This window comes from Dipodomys ordii, unplaced genomic scaffold (genome assembly GCF_000151885.1).
Source record: "Dipodomys ordii isolate 6190 unplaced genomic scaffold, Dord_2.0 Scaffold79, whole genome shotgun sequence".
Lineage (NCBI taxonomy): Eukaryota > Metazoa > Chordata > Mammalia > Rodentia > Heteromyidae > Dipodomys > Dipodomys ordii.
Window position 1 is genome coordinate 1,477,683 of NW_012267295.1, and position 12,508 is coordinate 1,490,190.

Consider the following 12,508-nt stretch of genomic DNA (forward strand, 5'->3'; position numbering starts at 1 on the left):
GCCAGAAGTGGAGCTGTTGCTCAAGTAGCAGAGCATCAGCCTTGAGCACATAAAAGCTCAGGGAGAGTACCCAGGCCCTGACTTAAAACCCTAGTCTAGCGCAATAAACAAAATGATCTGTCTTTGGGAGGGGAAAGGGGGCACAGAAATGGAGGGACAAAGGGTGAACAAATGCAACAGTGGTACTCACTAGACATTATGTGGAAAATGAACTATACAACTTGTGGATGAGGACAGGAGGGAAAAGCAGAGAGAGCATTTCTTTTTGGAAAGAGTGTCCAAAAAGAAATGTACTTTGTCCAAAAAGAAATGCTCTTATTATCTAACTTACGTAGCTGTCACCCCACTGTACACCGCATTTATAACAATTTAAAAATCCCACAAAACAATAAAAAAAAAAAAAAGCAGTTCGAGCCGGGCGCTGGTGGCTCACGCCTGTAATCCTAGCTACTCAGGAGGCTGAGATCTGAGGATCGAGGTTCAAAGCCAGCCTGGGCAGGAGAGACCGTGAGACTCCTATCTCCAATAAAACCACCAGAAAACCGGAAGTGGCGCTGTAACTCAAGTGGTAGAGCGCTCGCCTTGAGCTGAAGAGCTGAGGCCCAGAGTTCAAGCCCCACGACTGACAAAAAAAAAAAAAAAAGCAGTTCGAGGCTAACCTAGGGTATACAATGAGATCTAAGTAACCAAGTTTGTGGTGCATGGACTGGAAACATAGCTCTGGCTCAAGTGGTTGAGCACTAGCTGAGCAAGCCAGCCAAATAAACATGAGGCCCTGAATTTAAACTGAATTTAAACTGTGCTCAGGCGCTGGTGGCTCACGCCTGTAATCCTAATTATTCAGGAGGCTGAGATCTGAGGATTTCTGTTCAAAGCCAACCCTGGGCAGGAAAGTCTATCAGATTCTTTATCTTCAATGAACCACCAGAAAACTGGAAGAGGAGCTATGGCTCAAAGTGGTAGAGTGTTAACCTTGAGCAAAAAACCTCAGGGACAGCAGCCAGGCTCTGAGTTCAAGCCCAAGGACTGGTGGGCGTGTGTCCACGTGTGTGTGTGAGACACACACACACACACATACACACACACACATACACACACTCACATAATGATGGCACCAAAAATAAAAATAAAAGAACGGGGCTCAGGCCTGTAGTCCTAGCTACTCAGGAGGCTGAGATCTGAGGATTGCAGTTCAAAGCCAGCCAGGGCAGGACTCATCTCCAATAAACTAGTAGAAAACGGAAGTGGTAGTGTGGCTCAAATAGTAGAGCACTCTCCTTGAGCTCAAGAGTGCAGGGACAGCGCCTACGCCCAGAATTCAAGCCCCACGACCAACAAAAAATAAAAGAAAAAAAGAAAAGCAAAGAAAAAGCTGAAAGTGGCACTGTGGCTCAAGTTGTAGATCACTAGCCTTGAGCATAGAGAGGCTCAGGCACAATGCCCATGCCCTGAGTTCAAGCTCCAGGATTGGCAAAAAGAAAAAAGAAAAAGTGAGGGGCTGGGAAGGCGGCTCAGTGGTAGAGTACTTGTCTTGCATGCATGAGGCCCTGGGTTCAATTCTTCAGCACCACATAAGCAGAATAGGCTGGAAGCGGCACTGTGGCTCAAGTGGTAGAGCACTAGCCTTGAGCTGAAGAGCTGAGGGACAGTGCCCAGGTCCAGCGTTCAAGCTTCATGACCAACAACAACAACAAAAAAGTGATATACAGAGAGAGATTACAATTACAGAAGTCAGGTAATGGGTACATTTCTTTTTGGACAATGTCAACCCTTTTCTTCTTGTTTTTTGCTGGTTAATTGGAGATAAGTATGTCACAGACTTTTCTGTCTGGGATGGCTTCAAATGTGATCCTTAGAACTCAGCCTTCTGAGTAGCTAGATTACAGAGGTGAGCCACCCACCAAGTAAGGATATTCTCTCTTCCTCCCACCCTCCCTGCCTTCTCTCCCCTCTTTTACCGATTGTGGCGTTTGAACTCAGGGCCTGGGCACTGTCCCTGAGCTCTTTTGCTCAAAGCTAATGCTCTACCACTTTGAGCCACCTCACCACTTCCAGCTTCTGGTGGTTAATTGGAAGCAAGAGTCTCATGGAAATTCCTGACCTGGCTGGCTTTGAACTTGGATCCTTAGATCTCAGCATCCTGAGTAGTTAGGATTACAGGTGTGAGCCACAGCACCAGGCTGTTTATTATTCTAAATCTAACAGGTACTCTGTGGATGACAGCACTGAGGACTTACAAGTGGAGGCGAAATGCAGAGGCCATGCTAGAAACCAGGGGTGAGGGATGGTGTGAAATAAAACCCCTGGCTTATGGGGGAACTGACAAGCCCAGGTCTCTCCCTGTCTCCCTCCCTCATCTCATCCTCACTAGGAAAACAGAGTGAACAGGCCAGGACTAAAGCTCAGGGCGCATGCTCCCAGCACAGGCCCGCCCACTGGCCGGCCACATCCAGCAGTCTTTAGCCACAGGGCCAAAGCCAGGGAAATCTGAGCCAAGAGGAGTTGGAAACGCTGCCAGAGGGTACATTCCCTACAGGACAGAAAAATACTGGAATTTTCTCTTATCTGATCAGAGGGGATTCCACACTGTACAGCCATGTGTTTGCTGTGCTTCTATGTGATTCACCCAGAAAATGTCTATAATAGCGTTTAACCTTTAATATAATATGTAACCAAAAGAGTATTAACTACTATTTTGCCATTAGAGTCATAAACAAAAAATCAGTAAGCTATTAGGCACCGGTGGCTCACCCCTGTAATCCTAGCTACTCATGCAGCTGAGATCTGAGAACTGTGGTTCAAAGCCAGCCTGGACAGTAAAGTAAATGGGACAGTGCCCAGGGCTCATGAAACTTCTAGTTCTGCTCTTACACCCTGTCATAGTGGGGTTTCTTGTTGGGAAACCTGTTTTGATGATTCTCTGTTCCCACTGGCTGCTCAGCATTCTATAAAGATAGCATATATGCTATCATGTAATTAGCTGTTTTGTTTTTTTTTGGTCAGTTGTGGTGCTTGAACTCTGGGCCTAGGAGCTGTCCCCAATACTCTTCAGCTCAAGGCTAGTGCTCTACCATTTGAGCCACAGTGCCACTTCCAGTTTTCTAGTGGTTAATTGGAGGTAGGAGTCTCACAGGTGTTCCTACTCAGGCTGGCTTTCAACCTCCATCCTCAGATCTCAGCCTCCTGAGTAGCTAGGATTACAGGCGTGAGCTACGGGCACCCGGCGGAGCTTGAATGTTTTGAGAAGAATTTCTGGGATCTGATATTTGCATATACACACATACATTCACATATTCATAATAACGACCTCTAAACTTCATCTCTTTGGGAATAATCAGCAGTTGATCAATGTCACCTCTGAACAGCCAACATCAGAACTCAGTGCAGACAATATCCTTTTACCTGCAATAAAACAGAACAGGTGGGGCCCAGGTGGCTCACACCTGTATCCTAGCTACTCAGGAGACTGAGATCTGAGGACGGCAGTTCAAAGCCAACTCCAGGAAGGAAAGTCCCCAGGAGACTCTTGTCTCCCATTAATCACTCCAAGTCGAGAAGTGGAGCTGTGGCTCAAAGCAGTAGAGCACTGGCCCTGAGTGAAAGAGCTCAGGACAGTGCCCAAGCCCTGAATTCAAACCCCACAACTAAAAACAAAACAAAAAACACCTTACTCGGTCAGAGAGGTTAGGTCTCATTCGATCCATAGACTGGCCTTAAAATTATAATTATAGGGTCGCCATAGATCAGGGTGATGATGATGAGCCCTGCTTGTCTGTGATAGGTTTTTGTAGAGTAAGCAGATGAGGAGAGCTGTGGGGGAGAAAAAAAATAGCCCAGGGTATGAAACAGAAGAAAGAATTCTGAGGACAAAACTAGGAAAAATACAAACAAGCCACCAAACAGGAGTGATTCTTCTGGTCATTATGACATAGCCAGCCCTCCAGGGACGGCGCACTGGGCTTTAGTGAATGAGGCCCCAGCTCCTTCCCTCACACCTGCAGGAGCCAGCCGAGGACCGGCAAAACCCTGTAGGTCAGGACACCTTGAGGTGACCGCGCATGCACCTCTGAGCGGGGCCCTCAGTCACGAGGCGATGCCTTTGCTGTCCTTACCAGGCAATGCTCAAGATCTTGAGGCCCCTGGATTAAAGAGTCACTTAGCTTCCTCCTGAGAATCCTTCCTCACACACCCGGGGCTTTGCTTAACTAGATAAACCCAGCAACAGGTTATGGGTTTCAACTCTCTCTCTCTCTCTCTCTCTCCCTCTCTCTCTCTCTCTTTGGTTGGTTGTGGGGCTTGAACTCTGGGCCTGGGCGCTGTCCCTCAGCTCTTCAGCTCAAGGCTAGCACTCTATCACTGGAGCCACAGGGCCACTTCCTCTTTTCTGGTGGTTAATTGGAGATCAGAGTCTAACGGATTTTCCTTCTAGGGTTAGCTTTGAACCATGATCCTTAGATCTCAGCCTCCTGAGTAGCTAGGATTACAGGCCTGAGCCACAGGTGCCTGGCTTGGCTCCCCCCCTCCCCCCAGTTCTGAGGTCTGATCACTAACAAATTTGGTTGCCATAGCAACCCTGCAACAGTTAAAAGTCTCCTAACTCCTATCCAGTGGCAGGAGTTTGGTGGGTTTTTGTTTTTGTTTTTTGTAAATTCTGTGCTATTGAGTTCCCTTCCCAAAGAAAGAAAAAGTACCCCACATAGCTCAGGAGTAAAGCAGGTGCCTGGAACCTTCAAGGTCCTAGGTTTGATCCCCAGCATTGGGAACCAACACACACACAGAGCCTGGTGCATGCATGTAACTTTAGCTAATCAGGAGACTGAGATCTGAGGGTCATGGTTCAAAGATAGCCCATGCAAGAAAGTGGCATCTCCACTTCACCATCAAAAAGCAGAAATGGGGCTATGGATTAAGTGGTAGAGTACTACCCTTGAACAAAAAACTAAGAGAGGATGCCCAGGGCTTGAGTTCAAGCCCCATGATCACCACCACTAACAACAACAATAACAAAAAGCCAGACACCAGTAGTATTGCCTGGAGGTAACAGGTGTTACCCAGCACAGCTTTACCCAGCCTCTCACTGGTGGTAGTCACTTTTTGGGATAGCAAGTTCATTCCCTTTCTCTGAGCTATAAGACCATAAGACTGTGTGTGTGTGTGTGTGTGTGTGTGTGTGTGTGTGTTCCTTTGAGCCATAAGATTGTGTGTGTGTGTGTGTGTGTGTATGCTTTCGTGCATGTGCAGGCCAGTCCCGAGCTTTCAACTCAGGGCTTGGGAACGAACTGTCCCTGAACTTTTTTGCTCAAGGCTGGAGCTAGATTGGTTGAACCACAGTTCTACTTTCAGATTTTTTGGGGGTAGTTTATGGGAGATAAAAGTCTCACAGGCTGGGGGTAGCTGGGAAGGTGGCTCAGTGGTAAAGCACTTGCCTTACATGCATGAGGCCCTGGGTTCGATTCCTCAGCACCACATAAGCAAAAAGAAAATAGCCGGAAGTGGCGCTGTGGCTCAAGTGGTAGAGTGCTAGCCTTGAGCTGAAGAGCTGAGGGACAGCACCCAGGCTCAGAGTTCAGGCCCCACGACCAGACCCCCCACAAAAAAAAAAAAAAGAAGAAGAAAACTCTCACAGGCTGGGAGCCAGTGGCTCACACTTGTAATCCTAGCTACTCAGGAGGCTGAGATCTGAGGATCACGGTTCAAAGCCAGCCCGGGCAGAAAAGTCCGTGAGACTCTTATCTCCAATAAACCACTGGAAAACTGGAAATGGTGCTGTGGCTTAAGCGGTAGAGCACTCTCCTTGAGCTGAAGAGCACAGGGACAGCACCCAAGCCCAGAGTTCAAGCCCTACAACCGACCAAAAAAAAAAAAAATAGTCTCACAGACTTTACTTCCCAGGCTGGCTTTGAACCATGATCCTCAGATCTCTGCCTCGTGAGTAGCTAGGTGGCTCATGCCTATAATACTAGTTACTCAGGAGGCGGAGATCTGAAATCATGGTTCAAAGCCAGCTGGGCAGGAAAGTCCATGAGGCTCTTATCTCCAGAAACACGGTTGGAAGTGGTGCTGTGGCTCAAGTGGTAGAGTGCTCACCTTGAGCTGAAGAGCTGAGGGACATCGTTCAGGCCCAGAGCTCAAGCCCCATGACTGAAAAAAAAAAAAAAAGTTATGAGGGCTAGGAAGGTGGCTCAGTGGTAGAGTGCTTGCCTCGCATGCATGAGGCTCTGAGTTCAATTCCTCAGCACCACATAAACAGAAAAAGGCGGAAGTGGCACTGTGGCTCAAGTGGTAGAGTGCTAGCCTTGAGCTGAAGAGCTGAGAGACAGTGCCCAGGCCCAGAGTTCAGGCCCCAGGACGAACAAAAACAAACAAACAAAAAAAGCACTAGCCACTGAGGCCCTTGAAGTTTTACTTCCCAGGCCTGTGTTCCCCCAGGCCTCACTGGAATATTTATCCTTTAGATAGGGTCAAATAGCAGCTGACTGGATTCAGAGTTGTCTACGGAAATGATAAAACATCATTTCTGGCATTTCTGTTTTCAGATGTGAGTTAAACTGAGTGGACAACAATCCCCGCCATCTAATCAGCTGGGGAACAAAAATGGCAGAAGGTGAATATCCTCTTTCCAGCCAAATATGGTGCACACCTATAATCCCAGCACTCAAGAAAGAGGACATGGGGCTGGGAAGGTGGCTCAGTGGTAGAGTGCTTGCCTCGCATGCATGAGGCCCTGGGTTCAATTCCTCAGTACCACATAAAAAAGGCCGGAAGTGGTGCTGTGGCTCAAGTGGTAGAGCACTAGCCTTGAGCTGAAGAGCTGAGGGACAGCGCCCAGGCCCAGAGTTCAGGCTCCATCAGGACCAACCAAAAAAAAAAAGAGAAAGAGGAGGTGGTAGGATCACAAGTTTGATGACAGCCTTTTCTATACAATCAGCCCTCATCTTAACAAACAACAAAATCCCCTTTTACTCTCTCCTGCAGTGGGAGCAAGTTGGCTTTCCAGCCTGAGACTCGAGCACTGAAGGCTTTCTGCCCTTAGGACTCTGGGACTTGCAGCAATGGCCCCTGGGGGTTTAGGCCTTCAGCTTCAGAAAGAGAATTGCACCATCAGCTCTCCGGGTTCTATCAGAGGCCTTTGGACTTGGACTGAAACATCCCAAGTCTTTATTTCTATCTATCTATCTATCTATCTATCTATCTATCTATCTATCTATCTATGTCTTTGTTGTGAGACTTATGAGAATTGAACTAAAGGCTTAGGTGTTATCCTTGACCTTTTTTTGCTCAAGTCTAGCATTCTGCCACTGGAGATCCATTTTTTGTTGTTGTTGTTGTTGTTCTGTTTTCCCTCCAGTCTTGGTCTTTGAACTTAGGGCCTCCGCCTAGTCCAGGAGCTTTTTTGCTCAAGGCTAGTGCTCTATCACTTGGAGCCACTGCTCCACTTACAGTTTTTAAGACCTTAATTGGAGATTAGAGCTTCAAAAACTTTCTTGCCCAGACTATCTTCAAACCTGGATCCTCAGATCTCACCCTCCAAGATACCTAGGGATTACAGGCCTAAGCCACCAGCTCCTAGCCCTGCCAGTTTTTTGGCAAGATAACTAGAGATAAGAGCCAGGTGGAAGCCCAGTGCTGCTGGCTCACACCTGTAATCCTAGCTACCCAAGAGGCTGAGATCTGAGGATTGAAGTTGGCAGCCAGCCTGGGAGGAAAGGTTAGTGAGACTCTTATCTCCAATCAACTACTCAGAAAAAGCCAGAAGTGGCCTTGTGGCTCAAGTAAAAGAGTGCTAGCCTTGAGCAAAAGAAAAACGAAGAAAGAAAGAAATCCCTGAGGACAATTTTTTCTTTTCTTTCTTTTTTGGTACTTTCAGCTTCTATAATTGTCAGTTCCCCTTTGAAGTCTCCTCTCAGATATCTGTGCATTTCCAATCTGCTCCGTCCCTCAAGGATAGCCTAAGACTTTCCTGAAGATGCACACAGACTAGAAAGGGGGTCAAGTAGCAAATATGTACATAGAGACTGAAATGAATGAGGGAAGCTCCAAGCCAAGGCAGCACTGCAACCTGTGTGCACACAGTGGACACTGGAAGGAGAGGAGACTTCCTCCAATGGCTGTGTGCCAGAACAAGCTGTATGGTGCTTGGAAGATAGCCAAGAAAAAGGGCCTTCTTTCTTACAAAGCTGGGAAGCAGTGTCTCACACCTGTAATCCTACTCAGGAGGCTAAGAGCTGAGGATCAGTGTTCAAACTCAACCTGGGCAGGAAAGTCCATGAGACTCTTATCTCCAATAAACCACTCAGAAAATTGGAATTGGCACTGTGGCTCAAATGGTACAGCACTAGTTCAAGCCAGAGTTCAAGCCCCACAACCCCCCACCCAAAAAAAAAAGAAGCATAGCAGCAGAAAACAGTTGGTTGGGGGCTGGGAAGGTGGCCCAGTGGTACAGCACTTGCCTTGCATGCATGAGGCCCTGGGTTAGATTCCTCAGCATCACACAAGCAGAAAAATCTGGAAGTGAATAAATAAGTGGGCGAAAGACTTAAAGAGAAACTTCTCTGAAGAAGAAAGAAGGATGGCCAATAGACACATGAAGAAATGTTCAACATCCCTAGCCATAAAAGAAACGCAAATCAAAACAACATTGAGATATCACCTCACCCCAGTTAGAAAGGCAAAAATCAAGAACTCTAACAACAACAGATGCTGGAGGGGATGTGGACAGAAAGGAACCTTACTTCATTGTTGGTGGGAATGTAAACTTGTTCAACCACTTTGGAAAGCAGTATGGAGGTTCCTCAGAAGACTCCACATAGAACTCCCCTATGACCCAGCAATCCCACTTTTGGGCATTTACCCAAATAATCACAAACAAGACCACATTATTGCAGCATTATTTACCATAGCTAAGATATGGAACCAACCCAGATGCCCCTCAGTAGATGAATGGATCAAGAAAATGTGGTATATATACACAATGGAATTCTATGCCTCCATCAGAAAGAATGACATTGCCCCATTTGTTAGGAAATGGAAAAACTTGGAAAAAATTATATTAAGTGAAGTAAGCCAGGCCCAAAGAAACTTAGGTCCCATGGTTTCCCTTATATGCAATATCTAGTATATGTATGAGTCAAGCGGAAAAGGTCAGATAATGTGATGTCAGGAAAATGAACCCTTAGATATGTATCTTAATGTTTTTTTCTTTCAAGCATGTGTTTCTAACGCATTTATAAGATTATCTCTTTGTTGCTTTGTATGTCCCTCCCCCACAGTATAACCCCTGCTTTCACTATATTTGATGTCAGTATAACTTGTGGAGGAGATGGGGAAAAACCAGTTGTTTAAGGATACAGGTGGACCTGTTGCAACAATGAGAAGTACAAAGTTGTCATGTCCAAAATGAGCTTTACAACGTCGGTGCGGGGGGGAGGGGGGGAGGGGGGGAAGGAGAAGGATTGGGATTGGGGGGGAGGGGGGAGGCTGGGAAGGGATGTGAAGGGTAAACAAAGGAGGAGGAAATGCTTGGTAAGAAATGTACGCATTATCCTGCCCATGTAATTGTAACCCCTCTGTACAGTATGTTCACAAATAAAATAAAATAAAATTTAAAAAAAATCTGGAAGTGGTGCTATGGCTCAAGTGGTAGAGCACTATCCTTGAGCTGAAAAGCTGAGAGATAGTGCCAAGGCCCAGAGTTTAGGCTCCATGGCAAAAAAAAAAAAAAAAGAAAAGAAAAGAAAAAAAGAAAGAAAGCAGGTGGTTGGTGTCTCATTCCTGTTATCCTAGCTAATTAGGAGGCTGAGATATGAGGATTTCAGCTTGAAGCCAGACTGACAGGAAAGTCTGTGAGACTCTTTCTTTCTTTCTTTTTGTCAGTTGTGGGGCTTGAACTCTGGGCTTGGGCGCTGTCCCTGTGCTCTTCAGCTCAAGGCAAGCGCTCTACCACTGAGCCAACTTCCCAGCCCTGGCTGTGAGACTATTATCTTCAATTAAACACCAAAAAACCTAGAAGTTGAGCTGTGGCTCAAGTGATAGAGCACCAGCCTTGATCACAGGGTTGGAAATGTGGCTTAGTGGTAGAGTGCTTGCCTAACATGCATGAAGTCTTGGGTTTGATTCCTCATAAATACATAAATACATACATAAATAAAAAAAGCAGAAGTGATGCTGTGGTTTAAGTGGTAGAGTGCTAGTTTTGAGCAACATAAGCTCAGGGAACGGAATGTGCCCAGGCCCTGAGTTCAAGTACTAGTACTAACAAAAGGCCAAGAAACAAATTAAAAAGAAACAAACAAACAAGCAAAACCCTCAGGGGGCTGGGAAAGTGGCTCAGTAGTAGAGCGCTTGCCTTGCATGCATGAGGCCCTGGGTTCGATTCCTCAGCATCATATAAGCAAAAAGAAAAAAGCCGGAAGTGGCGCTGTGGCTCAAGTGGTAGAGCCCCAGCCTTGAACTGAAGAGCTCAGGAACAGCACCCGGGCCCAGAGTTCAAACCCCATGACTGACAAAAACAACAACAAAAAAAACCCAAAACAAAGCAAAAAAAACGTTGATTTTCAACATTGAAAAATTGGGACATTCCATGGTGGCTCATGTCTGTAATCCCAGCCAATCAAAAGACTGAAATCTGAGTTAGTTTAAAGCCAGTTCAGGCTTCCAATTAACCACCAAAAAGCTAGAAGTGGAGCTGTGGCTCTAGGCTACTAGCTTGACAGCAATGCTAAAGGACGGCCAGGACATTGCCCAGATCCATGCTCAAGCCCTGCAGCACGGGAACAAAAAAAAAAAAAAAGGAAGCCGGGCACCTGTGGCTCACGCCTGTCATCCTAGCTACTCAGAAGGCTGAGATCTGAGGATCCCGGTTCAAAGCCAGCCCAGGAAGAAAAGTCCGTGAGACTCTTTTGTCTCTAATAAATCACTCAGAAAACCAGAAGTGGTGCTATGGCTCAAGTGTTAGAGTGCTGGCCTTGAGCAAAAGAAACTCAGGGACAGTGCTCAGGACCTAAGTTCAAGCCTCAGAACTGGCAAAAAAACAAAACACACATATATATATGTCTTGCAATACTCAGCTCACAGCCTTTCCAGGTAATATTTTGTGTGTGTGTGTGAGTAATAGTAGTTCCCTAAATATAGGAACTATATTCTTTTTTCTTTCTTTTTTTTTGGGGGGGGTCCGGTTGTGGGGAACTCTGGGCCTGGGCGCTATCCCTCATCTCATGGGTGCTGTCCCTCATCTCATGGGTGCTGTCCCTCATCTCATGGGTGCTGTCCCTCAGCTCATGGGTGCTGTCCCTCATCTCATGGGCGCTGTCCCTCATCTCATGGGCGCTGTCCCTCAGCTCATGGGCGCTGTCCCTCAGCTCATGGGCGCTGTCCCTCAGCTCATGGGCGCTGTCCCTCAGCTCAAGGCTAGCACTCCACCACTTCCACCACTTGAGCCACAGCATCACTTCCGGCTTTTTTCTTTTTTGCTTATGTGGTGCTGAGGAATCGAACCCAGGGCCTTGAGCATGCAAGGCAAGCGCTCTACCACTGAGCCACCTTCCCAGCCCCAGGAACTATATTCCTGTCCAATTAGTATCTCCCATTTACATTTTGTTCCTTTTTGCTAGCAGTGGGGCTTAAACATAGGGAATCACCACGTCTTGGGCTTTTTCTCTTTTTTTTTGTTGGTTGTGGGGCTTGAACTCTGGGCCTGGGCACTGTGCCTCAGCTCTTTAGCTTAAGGCTAGTGCTCTACCACGTGAGCCACAGCACCACTTCCGCTTTTCTGAGTGGTTTATTGGAGATAAGAGTCTCACAGACTTTCCTCTACAAGTTGGCTTTGAACTGTGATCCTCAGATCTCAGCCTCCTGAGTAGCTAGGATTACAGGCAGGAGCCACTGGCACCCTGCTGTTTATTTACTTATTTTTTAAATAAGTATTAAAGATGCTCATTACTAACCATGTGGCTTATGGTAGAGTGTTTACCTACATGCATGAAGCCCTAGGTTCAATTCCTCAGTACCACATAAGCAGAAAAAGCTGGAAGTGGCGCTGTGACTCAAGTGGTAGAGCATGAGCCTCGAGCTGAAGGGCTCAGGGTCAGCGCCCAGGCCCAGAGTTTAAGCCCCACAAAGCAAAAAAAAAGCCCATGAGATCAGTAGTTATTTCCAATTGAAAAGCTTCTAATTCAGTCATTGTCAAATTGAAGGAAGGAAGGAAATATTCTTGTAGGGATTTCTCAGAATCACTCCTGAAAACTGGAAGGATTCTAACCCAGCGTCTTCCTACAGTCCTTCCTCCCCTTTGTCCCCCAGACAACCCCCCCAGCTGCATCCCCCATATTGAAGTGTGGGATTTCAACCCACAAAGTTCCCCCAATCCAGAATGCAAATGTGTAGACACTTCCTTTCTTCTCACATGCCAGCAGTCAGACCTCCTCCTCTCAAATTATCACTAGAGTTTGTAACCTAGCAACCCAGCACTCATGGGGTAACAACCTCTCACCACTCCATTCATACTCCAACG